Source organism: Capsicum annuum, chromosome 1, assembly GCF_002878395.1.
Source record: "Capsicum annuum cultivar UCD-10X-F1 chromosome 1, UCD10Xv1.1, whole genome shotgun sequence".
In the NCBI taxonomy this organism is placed as follows: domain Eukaryota; kingdom Viridiplantae; phylum Streptophyta; class Magnoliopsida; order Solanales; family Solanaceae; genus Capsicum; species Capsicum annuum.
The window spans coordinates 219843901-219859524 of NC_061111.1; the positions used below are offsets into that span (position 1 = coordinate 219843901).

The 15624-nt window shown below is 30.7% G+C and overlaps 1 long non-coding RNA gene across 1 annotated transcript; it reads right to left on the reverse strand.

Moving 5' to 3' along the window:
* Positions 1 to 12434: 12434 nt before the first annotated feature.
* On the reverse strand, positions 12435 to 15218 carry LOC124896977. Its single transcript, XR_007053360.1, has 2 exons — positions 14533 to 15218; positions 12435 to 12898 (listed from the first exon to the last, which is right to left on the reverse strand). It is a non-coding gene; the product is annotated as an uncharacterized LOC124896977 (long non-coding RNA).
* Between the last annotated feature and the right edge of the window lie 406 nt (positions 15219 to 15624).

A 15624-nucleotide genomic window follows, 5' to 3' on the forward strand; every position in this document is an offset into this window, starting at 1 on the left:
CCATTAGAAACGGATTATTTAATAGTTGAGACAGACGAAAGTCTTCAAGGATGGGGAGCAGTATTAAAATCAAAGCCCAACAAATATAGTGACAAAAAGGATAAAAAAATATGTGCTTATTCAAGTGGAAAATATAAAGAAAAGGGTAAATTAAATAACACAGATGCGGAGACACTAGCAGTAATTTACGGTTTGAATAGTTTTAAACTTTATATATTAAATAAGCCAGAAATATTAGTAAGAACAGACTGCGAGACTATAGTAAAATTCTATCAGAAAATAAAAGAGAAGAATAGTAGTAAAAGGAGGTGGTTAAATTTTCTAGATGCCACTTTAATTTATAATATTATTCTAGAACATATTAAAGGTAAAGGTAATAACCTAGCAGATCAGCTAAGTAGACTAATAAAAGATGACAACTAACAATTTTTATTTCAGTATGTATACAGGCAAAAACAAAGAAAAAGCGGAAGCCTCCTCCTCTCAAGACTACTTCAACAAATTACTAAGCAACACTCGTTACAGGCCACTAACAATGTTGGACATTCAAAATTAGAAAGACTGATTTTCAGACCCCATAATCTTGCCAGTTATGAGCCATCCAATCTAACTTTCAAATTGAAACCAGATGTAAGGGTGGACAAACGACAGATTTGCCTGATCGAAAATTTATGGATCTCCTACAACAAGACACCAAATGACATTAGATAATTTTTCAGTCCTGAATGCTTTAAGTTATTATTTTATTGAGAAAAATAGCACTAACAAATTTAAGTTTTATGTTGTTCTTAGGGGAAAGACACAGGGAGTATTTCAGACATGGACAGAGGTAATGAATTCTGTAAAAGACTATACAACCCCTTTCAATAAAGGTTTTGATGATTTAACAGAGGCTTTAGATTATGTCCGTATAAATTTAGGGCTAAATTATTTTATTACTCCTGCTTTAAGACTAGAAATGCAAAAAATTCCTCAATATAATATTCAAAAAGACACAGATAAAATTATATTTTGTGATCATTGTTCCTCTATGACTGAAGCTTTTAAAAGACTAAATCACACCAATGAGGTTTTAAGACAAGATAATGAGAACCTTATAAATGAAAAAGGACAAATGTTAGAACATATAAGTATTTTATAAGACCGTATAAAGATTCTTTATTCTGAACTTTCACAACAGACTCAGCCAATTTATGAGACTCAAAAAATTTTAAAGAATTCTCCATCTTCTTTAAAAATAGAAAAACCCACTGTATCGGGTAAAGATACAGCTAGTCCAGCTCAAACGGTCTAGTAAAGACTTATCAAATTCGTTAATGGGTGTGCATTCCCTAATAAATGTAGAAAGACCTACTGTATCGGGTAATGATACAGCTAGTCCAGCTCAAATGGTGGCTAGTATAGACTCATCAAATCCGTTGACAGCTAACACTTTGCCAAAAAGTGTAAGGAGAATACTCCCAGCTAGTTTCAAGACCATAGGTACTCAGACCACAGATGAAAGAAGTCCTTCTCAGACTAAGAAAGGTCTCTTCTTAAGAAAAAGAAAAATAAAAAAACAAATATAGAAAAAATAGTAGTAGAATCTATAAAAAAAAATTGTTAGCATAATAACTGCCCAAAGAAATAGTAATGAATCCAGAACCGCCAGTGCCAAGACCCCGAATTTTCTTAATTCCAAGAGAAGAGACAAGATCACCCAGAACAGGAACAAGACTGGAACTATCAGACGGAGACAATGACGAATATGAACGAGACTACAACTCAGCAATGGATCAATTTGCACAAGACCCAAACGCCGATAAGATTCAGGAATGGAGTTTGATTCAGAAGCATTACACAATCTGAATACGTAAGCAATGACGATATCCACGAAAGATAAAATTATAGACGTATGCAATGATGTAACAAATAAATAAATAGACGGATAAAGTAAAGACATAACCATGTGATCGTGGGCCCCACCCAAGTTGTCAAAAGTCTTGCTAAAGTCTTATCAAATATAGAAGGATTTGAAATCCATAAAGTATATTTGAAGTCCACAAATGCCTATAAATACCCCCTTTGGAAGACTTAAACATAAGTAGCTAGAGAGAAAAAATCAAGAGCGAGAAAGTTCTTAGTTTTTTCATAAAGTTCTTAGTTTCCAAAGTTTGTAAGGTAGTTCAATTTCTAAAAAAAAAAAAGAGAAAGTAAACAGTCTATATTAGTTTCTTAGTTCTTCATTTCCAATAGCTGTCAAGTTTTCAAGGAACTCCCGAAAGGGAAACCTCACTTCTTCTTTAAGACATTTCTTCATTTTCGGTAGCTATCAAGTTTTCAGGGGACTCTCGAAAGGGAAACCTCACTTCTTCCTTAAAACATGTAAGTAGTTGTTACATAGATCTTTGTATTTTTCTCCCAAGTTTGTAAACTATGTTTGAATTAATCAAGTTCATTTTTTATTTCAGTTGTGTTTTTAATATTATAAGATCTGGATAGCTGGTGGTTTTTCGATCTTGTAAAATTCATTACTTATTAGTACATATTTAATTATTAGTAGATGTGTCTTTAATATCATAAGATCTAGAGCGCCCGGCGGTTCACCACCAGTTTTTTGGTCGTGTAAAATTAGTAAATTACTTATAAACATACCCCAAGTATATGGTTATTCTCTCAGTGTTTTAGCAATAACAATGGATTAATCTGTAAATTTCTAGGGATTTGAAAAGTCCGCAGAAGATTAAAAAAGGACTGTTGTTATTCTCTTTGGGTGTGATTAAAGAAGATATTGCTAGAATACCTAAAACTGAAGAGAAAGAGATGAACAGGGTATAAATTAAAAAAAATCAAAAAATTAAAAAATGCAAAAATATTTTATTTTTTGGAGAAAATATACTTGGATCTTTATGACTTGGACGCTTACACTGGACTAAGTACAACGAAGGAGAGAGTAATGAGCAGGATTTTACACCATATAAAAAACATATCCACATTAACTCTGCTTTATTTTCTCATAACTACTTACCTGCTTTAATGACTTGTTTATTTACTTTGCTTATAACATTTACTAAAACCTGCTTGTTAATTATTTGTTTTGTTTATATATTATATATACGTTTTTATTATTATTATACATCTGTCTTATAATATTATTATTCTATATTAGAAAATAAGACATATTATTGTTATTACTATCTGTCTATTATTATTATTATCATCATTTATTATATTGTATTATTAGACTATATCAGATTAATATTATTATCGGTGTATTATTATCTACCACTATTATTATTTCACTAGTTTACTTTGTTTATTATTACCTGTTTAGTTTACTTTGTTACTATTATCTGTTTATCATCGTTATCTTATTATTATTATTATTATTATTATTATTATTATTATTATTATTATTATTATCTTTTGACTAATATGTTTAAGCGAATCTTTTGGCTAATATGTGAAAGATTAGGTGTTAGACTTTGGTTGGTGCTACTAAGCATATTTTTGCTAACACAATTAATTGTATCTTACACCCAAGTTCTTCTTGTTAAATTGAGGTGGTGTATGTTCTTAAAATTTGAACCAATTTGATGTTTATGAAATCAGTTGAAAAAGTTTGGTTACAATTCTATTTGAATTTGATAGGATGTTAGAAAATACACATTATTGTGAGTGATGAGTATTGTAAGCATGATTTATCTGTTGCTAATATATTTGAGATGAAAATGTTAATACTTATGTTTATTTGATTGATTCGTATGATTTAGTTCATCTTATATTTTTTTTCAAAAAAAAATAATGCCGATTTACAGAAAGAAAAATTCTTATGTGAAAAAATGTTTATCTCAAAAATTAAAGTTTAAGTTTACTTGCTATTTTAATATTGTATGTGAGTTTCTATGATAATTGTTCCTTGCCAGTTCTAACCGTACCTTGTGAAACCATATAACAAAGAATTTAATGTTCATTCAATTCAATTGTAATTGGGCAGTCTTGAATGACATTGAATGTCTTTACTCTGATATACATAATGCTAAGGAATTTTATTCATGTTGTTGGATCTTTGCCTATACATAAACTCATCGCTAGGACTCAAACTTGTCCCTAAAATTCACTTAGGCTCCTAAACTAAGGTCTGTACCTATTAAACCCCTAAACCCTCCCAATTTGGTTTCAATTGGGCATTTTTTGCCCAATCAGCTAAAAGCTCAAAGTGTGTGTTGCACACGCGCTGATATGGCAAAAAGGGCTAATTGAAAGCTGTCACGTGGCATTGTGGGTCCGATAATTATTAAAAATTAATTATAAATTTATTTAAAAAATAAAAATAAAAAACTGATTATTAAAAAGAAATTAAAAAATTAAAAAAAATTATTAAAAATAATTATAAATTTTTTAAAAAAATATAAAAGTAAAAAAATAATTATAAAAAGAAATTATAAAATTTTAAAAAAAATAAAAAATTTCATTGAAGATCCAAATTATTAAAAAAAAATTATAAAATTATTTTTAAAATAAAAATAAAAAACAATTATTAAAAAAATTATAAAATTTTAAAAAAATAAAAATAAAAAATATTATTGAGGATCCAAATTATTAAAAAATAATTATAAAATTATTTAAAAAATAAAAATAAAAAGAAAAAATTTCATTAAGGATTCCAATTATTAAAAAATAATTATAAAATTATTTAAAAAACTGATTAATAAAAATAAAAAAAACTGATTATTTAAAAGAAATTATAAAATTTTTAAAAAAAATAAAAAATTGCATTGAGGATTTCAATTATTAAAAAATAATTATAAAATTATTTTAAAAATAAAAATAAAAAACTGATTATTAAAAATAGATTGTAAAATTATTTAAAAAATAAAAATAAAAAACTGATTATTAAAACTAGATTATAAAAATGGCATTGAGGATTCAAATTATTAAAAAATAATTATAAATTTATTTATCAAATAAAAATTAAAAACTAATTATTAAAAAGAAATTTTAAAATTTTTTAGAAAATAAAAATAAAAAACTCCCCACCTTCCCCAGCCCCCGCTCCCCAGCGTTAATCCCCACCCCCCACCCCCCATGTTCCTCTTCTTCTCCATTAAAGTGAATCTTGCTTCTCCATGAACCTCAAAAATACACACACACAAAATTAATCTACTTCAAGAATTCAAAAGGGGTCTAAAAAAAAGTCATTTTTATTGAAATTTTTCATAAAATGGTGGATATTAATGGAAAAAAAAAAAGTGATCTTTCTTGTGGAGGAAAAAAAAGAAATGGTGATAAAAGTGATCTTTCTTGGAGAAAAAAGTGATCTTTATTGAAATTTGTTGTAATTTTTCAAGAAATGGTGATACTAGTGGAGGAAAAAAAGTGAATCTTGTTGAAAATTTTCAAGAAATGGGAATAATTATGGTGGATTAAAAAAAATGTGTTCATGTGAAGATGTGGGGGGAGGGGGTGACAACGAAGACGCGGGGTGGAGGTGGGGGTGGGGTTCTCTGAAGAAGATGACATGGGGGGTGGGGTGCTTTTTATAAAAAAGAATTAAGAAATTATAGTAATTAAAAATTATATTAATAAAATAATTTAAATATAAATTTTTTAATTAATATTTTTTGGGGCTCTCAGTGCCACTTGGCACATTTCTATTCCTAATTTAATTAAAAAAAACACCTTACACGCTGCAGTGCACTGCACGCGCAGTGCTATGTGGGCAAAAAATGTCCAATTGGAACCAAATTGGGGGGGAGGGGGGTTAGGGATTTAATAGGTACAGACCTTAGTTTAGGAGTCTAAGTGAATTTTAGGAATAAGTTTGAGGAGTTATCGATGGGTTTGACCTATATTATATGGACTTAATGGTCAAAACATTATTTGGATTTAAGTTCATTAAAGACCACGAATTATTCTTTTAGTTTAAAATTTTTGAAAATATGGAGTTATGATATCTTATTGGAGTTATGTCAACACAATTCTTTAAAAGTGATTTTTTACTTTGTATTGATATTTAGAATGAATTCTCTAGATACATAAATATATCTTTGTTGAGAAATAAATAAAGATGAAGATTTTGATATATTTTAAAATTATGGGGGTATCTAGCTAATGTTATGCTACTTGAGCTTAAAATTTTTATTTTTGTTTTTGAGTGTGTGTATTTTTAAAGAGGATAATATTATATTTAAGAGGCACCAGAATACGATGCTAAATAAATTTTATTATGTATTTTTTGTACTAAAGGCGTACACTGGTAGTGGATCTCAAAATTTATTTGGTGGTTATGTGTCATCCTTAGGAGTGTCATGACACGAAAATTGGCCAAACAAAATATGTTATTTGGAGTTGGCTAGAAATGGGGTTGGTTAAGAAAAATAGTGTGTATTCCAGTTGGAATAAAATTACTTTTCTGGTTATATATTGTTGCCAAGCAACAATTTATGGTGAAAAATAATGTTTTATTGTCAAAAGTAGCGATATTCATTTGAGATAGAATGTGATAAAGCAACTGCTATGTTAAATTACATATGTAAATTATGCGTAGGCTAAGCTGAATCTAATTAATTCAAAGACTAAAAGAAATATTGAGAGGAGTGAGACTTTTGTAATTTCTGAAGATTAACAATGATGATAATTCATATGTGACTGGAGATCTCATGAATTAGATTTATATGGGTAATAAAAAGTCATTAGTTGATCAAAGTAAGTACTATAAAATTATGTCCCTCCAATGATGTGCGAATTTAGTACAGTGTTGCAAGGTAAAGTGAGAGTTGAGTTAAAACTCTTAATCCAATTTATATCCTTTATAGATGATGTATTATATTGCTCTGTAGAATACACTTGATAATTGGACCTATATGAGTGTGGAGCAGTGTCAATCCTATGAAATTATGATAAATTTCTAGAGCATTCATTAATATCTGAATACGTGCATGGTGTTGGGTTCGAAACTGAGAGCGCGTCATGCGGAAGCTATTAGCTGCAAACTATCGTAGTGATAATTCAGACGATAAAGAAAAACATACTAAAAAACATATTATTGATGTAATTTGGTCAAGTGACCTACATATTGAAAACTAACATAAAAAACATTAAAAATTATTGGGAGAAAATATCCCCCTAAACGAAACTCTTTAAACGACTACACTGTGGATGCTACTATATTATGGTATGAGAAGGGGTCTTCTATTTATAGATGTCCAAAACCTTTCCTCCAAAAAGTGGTTAGCCAAATATGGAAAAGAATTATATTTTTTCTTTCAGAAAAAGTAAAAGTAATTATGGTAACTTTTATTTTCCTTCTAAGAAAAAATAAAACTTAAATATAGTAAGAAAATCAGGACAAAAACACTAACAAATCTCCCCTTTTTGACTTGATTTTCTTCACTTGATCCGTCTTCTCTTCATATCACGTGCATGAACTTTGCTCTTGATATAATCTTCATAACTACTGTTTGTCATGGTTAAAAATAAGGTTTAAAATATCATGGTTAAAAATTAGTTTAAAAATAATATTTTATTTTTATTTTTAAAGATGCAGCAGTAGGAGTGTTGAAAATATGGTTGAAACTTGTTCTCCACATGTAGTTAGACAAAAATCTTCATTATTCCCAAAATTGTTGCAGCTTGATTTTGAAACTGCTTTGAACTTGTTTAATCTCGTCTCACCACACCATTGGACCATTGAACCGTGAGCTCTGATACCATTTATTGGGTTTGAAACCGAGAGGGCGTCATGCGGAAGCTATTAGTTGCAAACTATCATAGTGATAATTCAGACAACAAAGAAAAACATACTAAAAAATATATTATTGATGTAATTTGGTCAAGTGACCTACATATTGAAAACTAATATAAAAAAATATTAAAAACTATTGGGAGAAAATCTCCCCCTAAACGAGACTCTTTAAATGACTACATTGTGGATGCTACTATGTTATGGTATGAGAAGGGGGTCTTCTATTTATAGATGTCCAAAACCTTTCCTCCAAAAAGAGGTTAGCCAAATATGGAAAAGAATTATATTTTTTTCTTTCAGGAAAAGTAAAAGTAATTATGGTAACTTTTATTTTTCTTATAAGAAAAAATAAAACTTAAATATAGTAAGAAAATCAGGGCAAAAACCTTAACACATGGCCTCCTAATGTAAAATCGTGACAACGATAAAGATTTGTGTGATTATGATATGATAGAATAACACCTTATACTTACAAAAAAAAATTCTTGGTTCATAGAAATTTTCAACTTCACCAATTATTCTGCAAATTTTATTTTATTTTATCTAGATCTGATTCCTAGGCTAAGAGACACAAGATTCAACGCATTATACTCATGTGAAAACCCAACAAAATGTCGTATTTTATTGTATTTTTTTATTATTCTTTTTATAATATATGGAGGATTATTGGATATTTTTTTAAAAAAATATTTTATGATAATATTAAGATTTAGATTAAACAAGTTAAATTTGGTAAATTGTTGTTGTCCAACATTCATTTGTGGTCAAAAGTTGTTGCCCAATAATGTTGCAATTCTTATTTTCATCAATTGTCATTCATTGCCTTAATGGCATTGATTACTCTTAATTGTTGCTATTAATTATTATTATTATTATTAATGTTGGAAGTTTTATAACCATTCCAAGAAGATGGAATGTGAACTTCTATTCTTTCCGAAGAGGGATGGTTTAAAAATGTTTCTTCCTCCATATTTTATGATGCTGAATTTTCTTCTCTATTTAATTTTTGCGAGATTCTTGCGAGATTCTGAGTTCTCGCTTAGAACTAGAAAAACTTGTTGAAATTTGGGAGATTTATTCATGGGTAAAATATTCTTAAGAACAGTGTCCATCATGCCTCAAACTACAAGAATTTTTATTAAGTGGTTGTGATTTTTCTAGAAAACTGTTGTTGGATTTATGAGATTGCCATTTGTATCCACCATTATTGAACTTTGAAAAAGCTTGAAGACAAAAAAAAATGAGTTTGTCGAATTTGTGGTTGATGTTCAAATTGATTATCGGGGTTTTCTGATGATGAAGTGAAGTTGTACTTGAATTTTGAGTTTGATTGGTATGAATTTTGCTAGTTTAATTTTGTATTCGTCATTATTGAAGCTTGAAAAAGCTTGAAAAAAAAAAAAATGAGTTCGTTGAATTCATGATTGATGTCTAAATTGATTATTAGAGTTTTCTGACGATGTTGTAATGTTGTGCCTGAAATTTGAGTTTCTTGAATTGGTGATTTGATGAAGGAATAATTAGTGTTTCTTGAATTGGTTGTTTCTTGAATTGGTAATATGCTTTAAGTTTGAAGAAGATAGAAAGGGGGGAGGGGGTTGCGTTGCCAGGTAGTGGATGGGGTGGGCGAGGTAGGTGGGGGGGTGTGAAGAAGAAAGAAAATGGGGGTGGGGGGTGCCTTTTTTATTTAATATATATATATATATATAGTAAATATATATTTTTTATTTTAAAATATATATATATATATATATAAAAATAAAGTGTGGGGGATTAATCTTTTTTTAGAAAAATTAAATTTTTTACGTGGCAATGACGTGGCGTTGACATGGCGTTGATGTGTAGGCGAGTGTAACACACTCTCTGTTGTGAGAATGGTATTCGGTCTTGAGGGGTGAAAATAATGCACTTTAAAGATGTTAAGGGGGGTAAATAAACGGAAGTTAAGTTTAAGTGGTAAAGTGAGTTTGGAGGACAAGTTCCGGAGAAGGAGGGGGAGATATCTTTTCTCTTTATCATTTAAGGTGGACGCTATTCACTTTAAATACCTAAACTAATTTTTTGTTATATCATTTTAACATCTTTTTCATAATTAGCAAAAATATATAATATGTGTACTTTTCACTCGTGTGATAATATGTAAAGCGACAAATTAAATGAGGATATTTGTCATTCCTCTCTAAAATAATTTTTAAATAATTACTTTGAGTAAAAAAAAAGTCAATAAATCGATGACATTTGGCAACCCCCCTCCCCTCCCCACCCCCCACCCCCCAATTGTCTTCTCCAACACCATCCTCTATAATTGTCTTCTTCAACACCCCCAAATTTGTCTTCTACAACACCCACCCACCCCCTGCTTGTTTCAATTGTAAATAGGTTTATGATTTTTTTTATAAATCTAAAACGGAAAGAGCAAAGCTTGAAACTTCATTTTACTACATTAAAATGGAGCACCAAGTTAACTATTGGAATAAAATTTAGAGATGTGATTTTCTCAAGTGAATTTTGATTCTTACAGTTGTAAACACCTAATTTTTGACCAAAACCTAATGTTTTACGTCATTTTTAGTGTTTAATATATATATATGTATTTTATTTTTTAGGTCTAAGTTAGATATTTCAATTTTACCTTTTATTCAAACAACGCACATAAGCACTTAAAACAGTTATATCATGTAAGACAGTTATATTACACAATAATAGATAATAAGCGCATCTTAATTAGGTGACCCTTTTGAGCCAAGGGTTGGCCTAGAGGATTTGAAGGAGGTATATGTTTTTTTAAAGCCAATTCATTATCCCCAAATTTTCACAAATATATAAAAAGGGCATAAAAACCTACAAAGTTGCATGAAAAAGGATACAATCTTTGGGGAAAAAAAAAATAACATGAGACAACGAACAAGGTCCCATGCAGGGGATAAAAGAAGAAAACACTAGTGATATCTTAGGTTCTCGCTATGTGTCCTAACAATCTCTTTGTCTTCCGAAGTCATGTGGGTTCACCAAACTTTAAGGCACTCAACGTGATTGGTAACTATTTTAAATCTTTTGCAGGAGTATGATTAAGCCATGCAATGCGAAACAAACAAAAATAAACCTCCTCCTATCCCAAAGGATAATGGATTGGATTAAACAAACATATACTTCTTCAACACATAAACATGATTCGTCTGTAATTGGATTGTGACCAATAGATGCAGGACAGATTTTCTAATGGGCCTAATACCCCTTCAATTATTGGGTCATCCTAGGCTCATGCCTAAAAAAGTTTTTGGTTTCGCTCTATCCTAGGTGTCTAGAGTGGGCTTGGACTAGGTTCCTAAGCGGACGACTTGGGTTTGAAAATACGAACAGCCATCGGATGCCTAATGTGCCAATAAACCATCGTATTTTCAATACTTGATTTGGAATTGAACAATAGGGGCCGGGACATCCACGAAACCCCAAATAATTTATATATTTTGAATGTGGAAGTATGTCATGAAATGCAACAGTTTAAATTTTACAGAAATTTAAATACAAAGGCAAACAAAAAATTTATATTACAAACCCGAATAGTTAGTCAAAGAAGTTAGTCCAAACATTCGGTTAGAACCTAGTTAAATTTCCAACAGAGTCGCCATTTCTGTTTTATACCTTTTCGAATTTTACTTAAAAGAAAACAGGTTTGACCCTTCTAAATGATTTAAAAAATTCAAGACAATTTTAAAATAACTTTAAATTTATAGAGTCACCACTTGATTTTTATAGAAAATATCAAGAAAACTTGAAGAGAAATTTCAAAAAATTTAAAACAATAATAAATCTTCGAAATTAGAGAAACTGAGTAAGAGTTCAATTAACGCCCTAAGAACGGTTTTAAGGCACTTGGGAGTGTCCGTTTAAAACGGTTGACCAAAAGATCATTTCTCTGACTAACTTAAAAAGGGTGACTAACTTTACGAAATGGTTAATTTTTAAATATTAAAAATTATTTATCCACACATCTAAAAATGACATTTGTTTATTCAAATGAAAAATAGTCTACATGAATTAGGGAGAGAAAACTACAATATATTCTACTTAAGTCAATATTAATTTTGTGAGAAATTACGAAATACTCCATTTAACTCATGATTATATATATTATTTTCTACTTAATTCCTAGTTAATCACCAAAAAGTTAGAATTTGAGGAAAAAAACTTAGAGATATTTTAATTGAGAGAATTTCACTTATTTCATGATTATTTCTCAAGAAAATAGTTATGAAATATTATTTCTGCTTGAATTCAGGAAAAACCTATTTAAACTAGGTGGCACACTTGAATTTAAGAAGAAAATAAGTTTAAATTTCTTATGGAAAAAGGGATTACGTAATTCTTCTTCTTCTTCTATTTTTTTTTTTTTTGAGTTATTAGAAAAGGTCAATTTGTTCTAAATAACATCCTTGAAAAATGTCAAAGGAATTCATGTTAAAGGTATTTTATCAATTATGAGAAATTAGAATTTGCGAGAGAAGTTAGTTTCTTGAATTTGAAGAAAAATTATTTTACTCCAAGTAGTCTATTAGTCATATGAATGAAACAAATGTCATCTTAAAATGAAATACTTAACAATTTTCTTATAAAACTAGTTTTAGAAAGAAAAATAAGAAGAGACACTTTAATCCAACTAAACGAGATAAATTAGATGAGGAAATTATGAATTAACTAAAAGCCGTGATAAAGTAAAATTATAACGCCTTAAGGGATTTATCTAGATTTATTAGTTAGAGTGTTCAAGTAAATATACAAATAAATAAGAATAGGAAATAAAAGAAGAGCTAAAGATTGGGCCCTTTCGGCCCATTAATGGGCTGCCCAGCCTTTGGGCCAGAATTCCATGGATTTTCAATTCATTTTCACATGTATATCAGATGTATATTACAGCTATTTTTCCTGCATTTTGGTGTATATACAGTGTATATATGACCGAATTTTAGTCTCACACACACAAATTCAGTCCTCCCCCTGTATAGCTTTCTTTTTCATTTCTCTTTTTCTGCAGCTGTATATTCACGTATATATTGTGTATACCAGCACCGCATTGTTCCAATTTCTTCATGCATTAGTCCATTTTGGACTTAGGTGTGGATCTTGACTCGATGCAAGTTGGGTTTATCCCAACAGAATGCGAGGGAGGAGAGTCTGAGGGACTCAACAGAGGAGTTCATGCATATAAAAAGGATAAAGATTAGTATAAGTATTAAATCACCACATGCATAACTCTAAAGAACATTTCATGATCACAAATTCGTTCTAGAAGAAATTAGCAAATCTGGTTGGCACATCATAGACATAGATTATTATTGAAATCAAGAATCCCATCAAAGTGTTAAATAAAGGCCAATGATCGATACATCTAACGACACATACTATACCCACTTCATAGGCAACCTAATGATTTTTAGATTTGAAACCCAACAAGGTCATCCATAGCAGGCACATGAATTCCAAGTGTACTAACAATATCCTTTTGAAAGACTTAAATAATTTTCTTCCTAGCCTATTTGAGCCAAGTTAGTAGATCATGAATCCAAACCCTAGGAAAACAAATGCCCTGCTTGAGCCAACTTTGTAGATCATGAATCCAAACACTAGGAAAACAAATGCTCTGCCTATTGAAGTTTAAAGAGCCACTTAAGGAAAATCAACTTCATCATTAAGTGTTTCAGCCTTCTACGTAGACAGGCTATAAACGCATACCCACTTACACACACACAAAAAAAAAAAGAACTTTTTAGCATAAAAAGTATGAAAGAAAAATGTCATTAACTACAGTTAAATGTGGTAGTAAATTGAAACTGAAGCATAAATTGTGTTTGTTTGTAGCCATTAAGACATTTAACGTGATGATGTTAGTAAAGTGGGTTGTAGCTTGCAGTCTGGAGAGTAGGATAAGGGTAGAAGGCTAATGCGGGTGTGTGGGTTGTAGCTTGCAGTCTGGAGAGTCTTGTGTAGCCGGGTTAGTAAGCCTAGGTCCGTGTTCATAGGGTCTTTGTTATGAGAGTGTAGGTTATTACTAGGTGGGTACATTAGGTCTCATGTCTTAGTACCTATTTTCTTATTCCGTATCGCCCTCATGTCTCGTATTTCCATTTTCTCTGATGTCTATTTTATTATTTTTTATTCCTGATTTTCTATTATGTTTTTCATCCCTTTATTTACTATTCTCTACTTTGAGCCGGGGTATCGGAAACAGCCTTTCTACTTCTTCGGAGGTAGTGGTATGGACTGCGTACATTTTACCCTCCCCAAATCCCATTCTTGTGGGAATACACTGGGTATGTTGTTGTTGTTGTGATGTTAGTAAAGTGCTCGTGCATGGTTTCAATTTATGAATTTAATCAAAAGTTTTCTTTCTTTTTACTTTCTTCTTCAACATTATTCATGGTATGCTCATTTTCCTTGAAAGTGAATTAAAATAATTAAATGTGTTCATCGAACATGGGATCTTGATCCTAAATTGCCAATACAATTCCTAAAACCATACGAATTCGACATGATAACAGGTCATACGCAATTGAGCAGTGAATTTCCATCCCCAAAAAACTATATTCAAAGAAAAATCCAAAACATGATACAAAAAGCAATTAGTGTGTGTTATGCTCAATACAACAACAGACATTACATAAAGAAAGCAATTCACTAGGAAATAGCAACGCCTGTACCAAATTAATCAGCCTTCAAAAGTCATACCATGAATAAGAAAACACGAACAAATAACTCAAAAAAATACTTAGATGTTCATGACCAAAATCTCAACGGGATGAAGGCTTTACCTTTTAGAGTGCAGGAACTAGGACTTTGAAATTTCGTTGGACCAACTCCCACCACAGTTTTGATTTGCTATTGAAATTCCAAGGATTTGGATGGGGTTTTGATAGTGCTCCGAGGATTTCTTGGTTACGTAGGGTTAGAGGTGCCCACCTTCAGAACCCTCAATTTTTCCCCAAGAAAAGACCCCTCTTCTTCTAGCCCTCACTATCTATTTTTAAGTGAAATTGGAGGGAAAGAATTAGGGTTTTCGAATTCCAAATATTGAATTTCAAATCCGAATTTCTTGTATCCATTGGTGTTTAATCGAAAATGGATGAACACCATCTGACAGCAAAAGTAGATGAAGCTTTTAGCCATCTTTGGCTGTACGAGGAGGGGTAAAAGGGTAAATGGAGGGGAACGGTTAGTTTTGCTTTTGATGGTTTTGCTGTGTTGTCAATTGTACGCGTGAATCCGGGTTGGATTTGCAGAAATAGATATCGGCGGGTCGCTGTTGTTGCTTTTTCACCCGTGATATTGCTGGATAGTTGTTGTCGCCATTACGCGTGATATTGCTGGATTGTTGTTGTTGCTGTTACGCATATGTTTAGAGGTTGAGTTTTGCCGTTGAATGTTGTTGTTTTGCGTTATGTTGGTGGTTGTTTGCTGTGGCCTGTGGATAAGAAGGAAATGAGGGGTGTGGGCCGGGTCTAATTATTTTTGTTAGGCTGCTAGCAGTATAGTTGTTGGGCTGTTGTAATTTGGTCAGGGAAATGAGGGATTTGAGAGGGTTGGGTTGGAATTGTTGTTGTTGCTTTATTGGGCTGCTAATTGTGGCCCAATTTTTAGAATAAGAAAAGATTATTTTTGGCCAATTCTTGGGTTATTTAAAATATAGCCGAATTAAATAGGAATTTAATCAATTCATTTAGATTTTTATCATATTGACAATTAATCGACCAATTTGCATTGCAATTTTGTCCTATATAATTTCAATTATGACTAAATTCAATGAATCGACTAAATTGAATTAAAAAATTTGAAATGAATTATAAACCGATTTAATTTTGAGTTTCTTGATTCAATAAAATCAAACAAATATTTTCTAAATAAAT